This window comes from Gossypium hirsutum, chromosome A13 (genome assembly GCF_007990345.1).
Source record: "Gossypium hirsutum isolate 1008001.06 chromosome A13, Gossypium_hirsutum_v2.1, whole genome shotgun sequence".
Lineage (NCBI taxonomy): Eukaryota > Viridiplantae > Streptophyta > Magnoliopsida > Malvales > Malvaceae > Gossypium > Gossypium hirsutum.
Window position 1 is genome coordinate 13650485 of NC_053436.1, and position 11155 is coordinate 13661639.

General features: G+C 37.4%; 1 long non-coding RNA gene across 1 annotated transcript; it reads left to right on the forward strand.

The window, feature by feature from the left end:
* The first annotated feature begins 1313 nt into the window (after nt 1-1313).
* Nucleotides 1314-2645, forward strand: LOC121212396 (uncharacterized). The gene is made up of 2 exons (XR_005907497.1): nt 1314-1361; nt 2499-2645. It is a non-coding gene; the product is annotated as an uncharacterized lncRNA (long non-coding RNA).
* The last annotated feature ends 8510 nt before the right edge of the window (nt 2646-11155 follow it).

The window sequence follows — 11155 nt, forward strand, 5'->3', positions numbered from 1 at the left end:
TTGGTTTGTCGGGTAAGTATTAGTGAAATGTTCCTTGAAACCTAAGTTCAAATCCCTTCTCTCTCACCATTTTTATTATTTTGCAAATTTTGCCTTAAACCCTAGTATGCGACAGGCCGTGTTTTTAAAATAAATATTGCAAAATTATTTCAAGAATAAGGAAAATTTCCAATGGTTAAAAAAATATGAGAAAGTATGGAAATTAAATGAGGTCCCAAGTTCAAATCCCTTCCCTTATGAAATAATTAAATTTTGCAAAATTTCTTATTTTTTTAATGTGTGTGCCATCCATGCCCTTGAACCCTAAGTATAAATATAACTTTTTATTGTATTTTTCAGCCTTTAATTCAACTTTTACCTACCCAAGCTGTTCACCCTCTTCCTCTCCTCTTTTCTCTTCAATTTTCTTTCTTTCTCCCATTGTTGTCATCGCCTACACCTAGTTTTACCATCTTTTTCTTCTTTTTCTTTTTGCCACAAGATTTGTTAACATATTCTCCACCATATTGTTTTCATTTTTCCTCATTAAAATTAGCCCCAAATCTGAAATCTTGAACTTCAAGATTGATCTTGAACATTGCCAAGAAAGTACCATTGTCGTTTCTCTCGACTAGCTTGGGTAAGGTCTCTTCTCTCTTCAATTTCTTAATTAATCTTGTCCATTCAAAACCTAAATTTCCAGATCTAGAATTTGGTGGATTTTAAATTATTTCAAAGGTATTTTTCCAAATTTTAATGAAATCTTAAACTATTTTAAAATTCAACCCCAATTTTGGCCACCGTGAGTGGTGGTGCGTGCGCTTATGGGCAAGAAAAGGGGCTGTTTTGTTTCTTGGTTCTTGCCTATATTTTTCTAGTATTAATTTGAGTTCGTGAACCCTCCTAATCAGATTTTAAACCTATTTCAATTAGGGAAAAATGTTGTTGATTGATTGGTCATTCGGATCCCACAAATCGTGAAGCGTAAGTGCAATTAAGGGTAACTAGTTTGTTATTTCGACATAGTTGTTGGGTAAAGGTTATGATTTGATTAAATGAAGGAGTTTAATCATTAATTAGACACTAATTTTTCAGTATATTATTGAATTAGGTGCTAACCCAAACACCCCAAACCATCCGTAAAGGCGAAGAACGATTGTACGTACAGTTCGCATCGATACAGTGTAAGGAATCTAACTAGTTTCGATTCATAAAATAGTTATAATTTCAACGATTGGTTTGAGCTCAAAAGTGGGTGTTTGGGGGCTGGTTTAATGGTAAATTGATTGAATTCATACTGAATTTTGGTTTAGGTTCGTTTAAAGAATTATTAACGAAAATTGGAAGATTCGCTAGTGTGCTGCGAGGAAGCAAAAAATAAGGTGTGGATCCTAAACTCATAAAATTGTTTGAAAATGTTAAATATCATGTTATATATGATAAATTAGCTTGTTGATTGGATTGTCTTAATAGCCAAATTATTGATTTTTTGAGTGGCCGAACCAGGTATGTTTCGAGCATTAAAAGATTGACATGTTGGCAAAATTGCTAGTTTGATAGTTTGGATGTTTGATTGAGTTTGTAATTGCACATTTGAGTTATGAGATGTGAGAATGTTTGACTAAATGATATAATGTGTTGAGATATTAAGCTTATGTATGATTTAAACGCATGAGATATTTGTTATATTGGGTATTGAAAAGGGTGTTATTTATGCACAATAAAAATCTGCAAAGTATGTGAAATTGAACGATATTGATTGATACCAACTCAATGGTAATTTGAAAGATTGGAACATTGTTTCCATTTATTGAAAGTATGTGATTATTGAGGACATGCTGAGCATGTCAAATGAATGTGAAAAGTATTGAGATATGATTATATATGAGATTGTATGACATATTGCATATGCATTGGGTTGGGTTGGGATTTTGTGGTAGACGGAGGAATTCCGTAGAGTACCGGCAGCATATTAAGCCCGTATTATTCGTAGCCAGTGCACTACACTTGGATTATCGAGGGGATTGGCAATTTTATCGCATATTACATGTTATTGGCAATATTATCGCACTATTTGATATCCGGCAGATTTTCTGCATTATTGATTATTTGGTCATTTTACCAAATCAAGATATGCTCATAATGTTTTGGAGTTTGGCAGACAGGTTCTGGAAACTCGGGTGTGTAGCGGATGGTATGGGTAGAAAACTTTTTGCATTGCATCATGTGCACGACATATTCAAATATTATTGATTTATGCTATGTATTGTATTTTGTTGTATTAATTGGTATCGAAATTAATGATTGTTACTCGAATGAATGATGACCTATGCTTATGCACCATTTGACATCAATTTGATAATGGCTATGTAACGATATGAAATTCCTATGATGGTTTTGTTTTCTTCTATTAAAACTAATATGTTTCACTGTATTTGATATTTATGTTTGTTTAAATAATTGTTTGACTCACACTGAGCTTTTCATAAGCTCACCCCCGATAGTGTTTAACTTTTTAGGTAAACCTCAAAATTATGACTGGATTCAGCATTTGGAGAATCAACTTAGACCTCGGATTATTATTATTTTTAATTAAGTATTATTAAGTCTTCATTGGTTTTGGCTTGTAATTTTTAATTATTTCTAGTCCGTGGCTTGGTAACTTTTCTTTTGGAAATTTTTGCATGCATGAATTACTCAAGCATAATAACGGGATAATGCATTATATCGGGCTTAAGTAAAATTTGATATTGTTTCCTAGTTTCCACTACATTGCAAATGAACTATTTTTGAAAAACAAATCGATAAGGCAACTAATTTTCCAAAATGACTTGAAAAATAGTTTTTCCGCTGCAATAGTTTAACATCGAGTTTTTTTTTAAAGAAGAGCAACAAGCAAACAATTTTTCTAAAATAACTCTCTCAACAATAAAATGAATCGTAAGCATACACGACCTAATGAATGAATGTTTTTAAGTTAACTCAAAGTACAGCTACAGTTTTCTTTAAAATGAGTTTATTTAAAGTCTTCAAAAGTAACGTAAGTTAACTTAGCCTTTTTGGTGGCTAATGTAGCCTTCTCAATCTAGCCATAACGTCTAGGCCGAATTTGGGAGGTTACAGGTGCAATTTCGTAACTTTTGTAAACTCCTAGGGTCAAGTTATAAATAATAAAAAATAACTCTAGAAATTTCCTAGAATAATTTTTTTAGAGATTTTTCTCTCTACAACTTTTCTTGAATTCAAGTGTGTGAGAATAATGACCTAGGCTTTCTTTATATAGAGAGAGTTTAGAGAGAGTTCAACTAGGATTGAAATTACTCACATTAAATTAATAAAATATTATCAAGATAAATATTAAATCAAATTTAATATCTCACATTAATATTAAATTAATAAAATACTATCAAGATAAATATTAAATTAAATTTAATATTAAATTTATTAAAATAATATTTTTTTTGAAAAAGTTAATTTGAAATCAAGTTATCGTTAGAGTCCTTGTAACGCACCAATTTTCAGGAATTCTGTGAATGTTGGCATAGGTTTAATTATGTTAGTGGGCCTCTAGAAGGCCCAAGCTTAAGATAGAACCCGGCAATTTTAGTTAATTTTTGATCCATAAGAAAAAGGGGGTGAAATTATGAAATAGAACCTATATGAAAATATTTGAAAATGCTATAGGCTAAATTGAAGTGGCCACCCGTTCTGAAAGTTTGGTTTTCTTCTGGTGAACTGGACATCCTATTATTTACGTTGAGGTTTGGGTTTTTAAATGTAATAAGGTCGCTGAATTATTTTTGATGGTTTTAATATGTATTACTAAGATAGGTATTACTTATTTTAACTGTTGAAATTGGATAGTTTTAGGGCGCGTTTTCAAAAAAAACATTTGATTTCAAAATAACACGACAACAAATAAAACTTCCACAATGAAAGTATTTTCCAAAATTAATCACTTTTCCTAAAAATGACTTAATCAAATCGGTTTCCTAGAAATATCAATGACGTTAAGGTGTGGCAATGGCGGTATGCATATCTAGGATTAGATCCGAAGGGAGTTTGGTACTTAAGCAGTCCGATGGACTCACCACCTCTTTTCCGGTTTCCTACCTGGTGCACAACTTCCATTCACTTTAACCTATAATGAAATTATCCTTTAAAACACTAAGTAAGTTTTTTCTGGACCAATAATATAAAATGTTTTGAACGCATGTCGGATCCGGTCATAACGTCTGGGCCGGGTTAGGGGTGCTACATTTAGTGGTATCAGAGCCTAGGTTGTAACAACTCTGTTGTGGAATGGGTTTACAAAAAACAAAGATTTTCAAAAATAATTTTTTTTTTGCGAAAAACGCGATTTTCAAAATTTAGATCTTTAGAATGTGGCATTCCGAATCTCCGGCCCAAGCCTGTAAGTATTACTCTGAACTCTTCTGAATATTTTTCTGACTTATCTGTCTGTACTGAAATCCTGCTAGGATACTCTAGATAGGATGATACTGAAACCATAGGAAAATCTGATAAGAGACTGAAACTGTAGCTAGACTTCGATTCTGCGAAAACAAACTCTGAACTACTGTCTGATTCATAAAACATCTGTAATAAACACTGGAATATTAATTGATGCATAAAAATTCGTAATCAAGATAATACGATATGAGTACAAGAGGCCGTGGACGGAGCCGAGGAAGTGCTCGAACGAGATCTTCGTCTTTGAGACATTCCAACGGTGGATGCACCAGTACCACCGGCAACAGAGGTAGAGTCTCATGACCGCAGTGCCGAGGATGATGCCCTGTCATAGGCAATGCTTCGTGTTCTGGAAAGGGTTGCCGGGACAAGTTCGGGCAACGAAATTCGAGGATCGATTTCTGAACGACTCCGGCCAACGGAGCGGAGATCTTTAGGGGCGTGTCTGGTATAGCCCGAAATGTGGCGGAATATTGGTTGGAGGCCACAGAACGGATTATGGACAACTTGGACTACTCTGAGGAGATTGTAAGTGGGGTATCTGTACTAAGTCATTTAAGTCACTCGGTTAGGGTAGACAAACTGTATAGGGATGAACCCTTAGAAACTCAAGGTAAGATTTTCCCTGGAGATCTGATGGAGTTACCGTTCAGAGAGTTTGATCTCATTTTGGGAATGGACTGGCTTGTTAAGCATAAAGCGACTCTGGATTGTACTGTTAAACGAATGGTGTTAAGAACCACAAAGGATGAGGAAGTTATGGTGATAGGTGAGCGAAGGGATTATTTGTCCAATGTGGTATTGGCATTAAGAGCCGAGAAATGGATTTAGAAAGGTTGTGAGGCCTATTTGGCATTTGTAAGTCAGTCGGAAGAGGAGGGACTGACAGTGGATAAGGTTAGGACCGTAAAGGAGTTCCAAGATGTTTTTCTGGAGGAGCTTCCAAGATTACCTCCGAACCGGGAAGTTGAGTTTGGAATAGATTTGTTGCCTGAAACGGCGCCCGTGTCCATCGCACCGTATAGGATGGAACCGAAGGAGTTAGTGGAGTTAAAGGCTCAAATTCCAGAGTTTTTGGATAGGGGCTTAATTAGGGCAAGCGTGTCTCCATGGGGAGCATCGGTGCTATTCGTGAAAAAGAAGGATGGTACGATGCGGATGTGCATTGATTATCTCCAGTTGAACAAACTGATGATTAAGAATAAGTATCCACTACAAGGACTGACGATCTGTTCGACAGCTTAGAGGAGCTTCTATATTTTCTAAGATCGACCTCCGATTTGGATATCATCAGTTAAGGGTTAAGGAGGCAAATATCCACAAGACGGCATTCAGGACTCGGTATGGTTATTACGAGTTTCTAGTTATGCCATTTGGACTGACGAACGCTCCTGTAGCGTTTATGGATCTGATGAATCATGTTTTCCAACCATGTTTGGATTAGTTCGCAGTCGTCTTTATTGACGATATCTTGGTATATTCTGAAACTGAAGCGAAACATGATGAGCATCTTTGTATAGTGCTGCAAGTGTTAAGGGAGAAGGAACTCTTTGTGAAGTTCAGCAAGTGTGAATTTTGGTTGAGGGGGGTAACATTCTTAGGACATGTGGTCTCTGCTGAAGAGATTAAGGTGGACCCTCGGAAAATTGAAGCGATTTTGGAATGGAAGCCGCCTAGGTCAGTGTCGAAAATACGGAGTTTCCTAGGACTGGCAGGATACTACAGAAGGTTTGTAGAAGGTTTTTCTGTGATGGCAGCACCTCTAATAAAACTCATAAGGAAAGGAGTACTGTTTGTATGGACTAAGAAGCAGCAAGAAGCTTTTGAGAAGTTGAAGAAAGTTCTGACTGAAGCACCTGTATTAATTCAACCGAAGTCTGGGAAGGATTTTACTGTGTACAGTAACGCATCACATGTAGGCTTGGGCTGCGTGTTAATGCAAGAGGGTAAGGTGGTTACATATGCATCACGACAGCTTAAACCTCACGAAGGAAACTATCTTACTCATGATTTAGAGTTGGCAGGAGTGATATTTGCACTTAAGATTTGGAGACATTACTTGTACGGAGAAAGGTGTATTATATACACAGACCACAAGAGTTTTAAGTATTTGTTGACTCAGAAGGAGCTGAACCTTAGGAAAAGGAGATGGATTGAGTTGCTTAAGGATTATGACTATTCGATCGAGTATCACCCAGGTAAGGCTAATGTGGTAGCCGATGCTTTAAGTCGTAGAATCGTATCTGATCTGAGAGCAATGTTTGCTCGTTTGAGTCTGTATGATGATGGCAGTTTGTTGGCTGAATTGCAAGTAAGGCCAACCTGGGTGGACCAGATTAAGGAAAAGCAGTTGAAAGATGAGTCTTTGGTTGCTCGTTTTCAACAAGTTAAGGAAGGGGAAACTTCTGAGTTCGGTTTAAATGGTGATGGAGTTCTGTGTTTCCGAGGAAGAATTTGTGTTCCGAAGGACTCTGATTTAAGGCAGACAATATTGAAGGAAGCTCATGGGGGACTATGTGTCATGCATCCTGGAGGGAATAAGTTGTATCACGACTTGCGAGAATTGTACTGGTGGCCTGGACTTAAACGAGAAGTAACGAAGTTTGTAGGGAAATGTCTGACATGCCAGCAAGTGAAAGTTGAGCATCAATTACCTTCTGGACTGTTGCAGCCAGTGAAGATACCACTTTGGAAGTGGGAGAGGGTAACCGTGGACTTTGTGAGTGGGTTGCCTTTGACACCATCAAAGAAAGACTCGGTGTGGGTGATTGTGGATAGGTTGACCAAATCGACCCATTTTATACCTATTCGTACTGACTTTTCACTTCAAAAGTTAGCCAAGTTGTATGTGGCAGACATTGTGCGACTTCATGGAGTCCCAGTTTCAATTATTTCTGATCGAGATCCCAGATTTACATCTCGATTTTGGCAAAGGTTGCATGAGGTGTTGGGGACGCGATTGAATTTTAGTACGGCTTTTCATCCCCAGACTGATGGTCAATCGGAAGGGGTTATTCAGATTCTGGAGGACATGTTGAGGGGATGCGTGATTGACTTTCGAGGTAGTTGGGAGGATTACTTGCCATTGGCAGAATTTGCGTACAATAACAATTACCAGGCGAGTATTCGAATGGCACCATATGAAGCACTATATGGACGAAGGTGTCGTACACCTAGTTGTTAGACCAAACTAGGAGAGCGACAAGTTCTTGGACCAGAGTTGGTAGCTGATACTGAGGATAAGGTCAGAATAATTAGGGACCGGTTAAAAGAAGCATCTGATAGGCAAAAGTCGTATGTAGATTTGAAGTGTAAGGAGATTGAGTACTCAGAAGGTGATATGGTCTTCTTAAAGGTTTCTCCTTGGAATAAGATATTAAGGTTCGGTAAGAAGAGCAAGTTGAGTCCGCGGTTCATTGGACCTTATCGAGTTTTGAAGCGAGTAGGCCCAGTGGCTTATCAATTGGAATTGCCTCCAGAGTTAGACAGGATTCACGATGTTTTTCACGTCTCCATGCTAAGGCGTTATCGTGCTGACCCTGCTCATGTCCTGCCAGTTGCAGAAATTGAAGTTCAGACTTATTTGACCTTGAGGAGGAGCCTGTGAAATATTGGCTCGAGATGTTAAGGTTCTCAGAAGGAAATCTATGAAAGTACTTTGGCGTAATCATGGAAGGGAAGAAGCTACTTGGGAATCAGAAGAGACTATGCGTCAACAATACCCTCAACTAGTTAGATCAGGTAAATTTCGAGAACGAAATTTCTTTAAGGAGGGTAGAGTTGTAATGCCCCAATTTTCAAGAATTCTGTGAATGTTGGCATAGGTTTAATTATGTTAGTGGGCCTCTAGAAGGCCCAAGCTTAAGATAGAACCCGACAATTTTAGTTAATTTTTGTTCCATAAGAAAAGTGGGTGAAATTATGAAATAGAACCTATATGAAAATCTTTGAAAATGCTATAGGCTAAATTGAAGTGGCCACCCATTCTGAAAGTTTGGTTTTCTTCTGGTGAACTGGACATCCTATTATTTACGTTGAGGTTTGGGTTTTTAAATGTAATAAGCCCGCTTAATTATTTTTGATGGTTTTAATATGTATTACTAAGATAGGTATTACTTATTTTAACTGTTGAAATTGGATAGCTTTAGGGCGCGTTTTCAAAAAAAACATTTGATTTCAAAATAACACGACAACAAATAAAGCTTCTACAATGAAAGTATTTTCCAAAATTAATCACTTTTCCTAAAAATGACTTAATCAAATTGGTTTCCTAGAAATATCCATGACGTTAAGGTGTGGCAATGGCGGTATGCATGTCTAGGATTGGATCCGAAGGGAGCTTGGTACTTAAGCAGTCCGATGGACTCACCACCTCTTTTCTGGTTTCCTACCTGGTGCACAGCTTCCATTCACTTTAACTTATAATGAAATTATTCTTTAAAACACTAAGTAAGTTTTTTCTGGACCAATAATATAAAATGTTTTGAATGCATGTCGGATCCGGTCATAACGTCTAGGCCGGGTTAGGGGTGCTATATTTAGTGGTATCGGAGCCTAGGTTCAAATGAAATAAATTATGTAATTAAAGCTTGTTGAGTCTAGTTTCAAATGAAATAAACGAGAACATATTTTGAATTCTGTACAATGAGAAATTTGATTCGTAATGAAGAGTGGTCAGATTAGTCAAACAGTAAAACATAGGAAATTTTAAGAAAAATCTGGTATTGATTGGCCAAACCAAAAATTTTGAAAATTTTATGGATAGAAGATATATGAGTTTATTTTCAGGGAAAATTAACGGCACTTGATTTGGAGTTTCGTAGCTCCAGTTATAAATGATTTAATGACTGTTGTTCAGGAAGACAGCTTGCAGTGAAATTATGATTATGTGGTAAACATTGACAAAAATTTGTTAATGAGTTGCTTATTGATTTCTTATAAGCTTACTATGATCTGTAGGTGTGGTTGGCCGAATATTGTAAGGGGTTAATACATAGTTTGTATTTGAATAGTTAGATTAACGTGTTAGTAATCCAATTGTAGGCGGTTCGTGTGTGGATCTCGTCAGCATATCGTCGCAAACAGGTGTGTAACTAACACCCTCTTTCTTAGTCTAGATCGGCAAAAGACAAAAAGCCGAAATGCCGAAAACCGGTATTTTGTAGATTTGCGAGTGTGCGAATGCTCGTGAGGTAAATCGATTAATGTTTTAGGTAAGCTGCAATGTTTGGACTGCAAAGTGCATGATTTCTGTGCCCTCGATATTTTTGGGCTAATGGGCCAAAATTGGAATGATGGGTCAACGGGCCCAATTCGGTAAGAACCCTCGACAGTGATTCTGTTAGTACGTGAAAGGTAGGAATATGCATGAAAAACCCTAAAATAGATAAATTACTGAAATACCTTTAAAAGTGGAAAATTTACAGTTTTACCCCTAGAAGATAAATTACCAAAATACCCCTAGGGTTAAATTGACCTAAATGCATGTTTGACTGTTGTTATTTACTGCATGCCATGTTGTTATTATCTGATGCATGGGACTGGGATATTGACGGAAGAAGTACTGAAAGTGGCTTGTCTACGTACTAGAGGCTTTGCCTCAATTTACTGTTAACTGAGCAGCAAGGCTGCAATTGTGGAGTGTTGGGCTGGGTGGGTTGAGCTATTCCCCACATGAAGTATATGGCTGGTACGGGTGGTGTGTAGTGGTTGGTGGGTTGAGTAGTCTCCCCAAATGGGCTTGCATATGTTTACTGATGTTGCATGTATTTTGAAATGGGCCTATGGGCCATACTGTTATCTGAATAAGGGGCTAAGGCCCAGTTTATTGTAATCTGAAAAGGGCTCTGGCCCAGTACCACTGTTACCTGAATGGGCTTAAGCCCAATAGGCTTGAGCTGACTTGGGCTTTGAATGGGTTTTCCTTACACACTGAGTTTCCCCAAACTCACCCCTTTTATTTTCATCCATGCAGGAAATCCCCAACCATAGTGGGCTTGGAGCTGTGAGGAAATTCGGAGTAGCCACCCGTTCTGAAAGTTTGATTTTCTTCTAGTGAACTGGACATCCTTTTATTTACGTTTGAAGTTTTGGGTTTTTAAATGTAATAAGGCCGCTTAATTATTTTTGATGGTTTTAATATGTATTATACTAAGATAGGTATTACTTATTTTAACTGTTGAAATTGGATAGCTTTAGGGCGCGTTTTCAAAAACAACAATTGATTTCAAAATAACACGACAACAAATAAAGCTTCCACAATGAAAGTATTTTCCAAAATTAATCACTTTTCCTAAAAATGACTTAATCAAATCGGTTTCCTAGAAATATCCATGACGTTAAGGTGTGGCAATATCGGTATGCATGTCTAGGATTGGATCCGAAGGGAGCTTGGTACTTAAGCAGTCCGATGGACTCACCACCTCTTTTCCGGTTTCCTACCTGGTGCACAGCTTCCATTCACTTTAACCTATAATGAAATTATCTTTTAAAACACTAAGTAAGTTTTTTCTGGACCAATAATATAAAATGTTTTGAACGCTTCGATGTGGCATGTCGAATCTGGTCATAACGTCTGGGCCGGGTTTGGGGTGTTACAGTCCTACTAAGAGTATAATTTTTCCGCTGCTCTACCACCGAAGAACCACCGTCGTCGACCATCTTTCAACTGTTGGATCGCTGTCGTTGTAGCCGTCATGCCTGG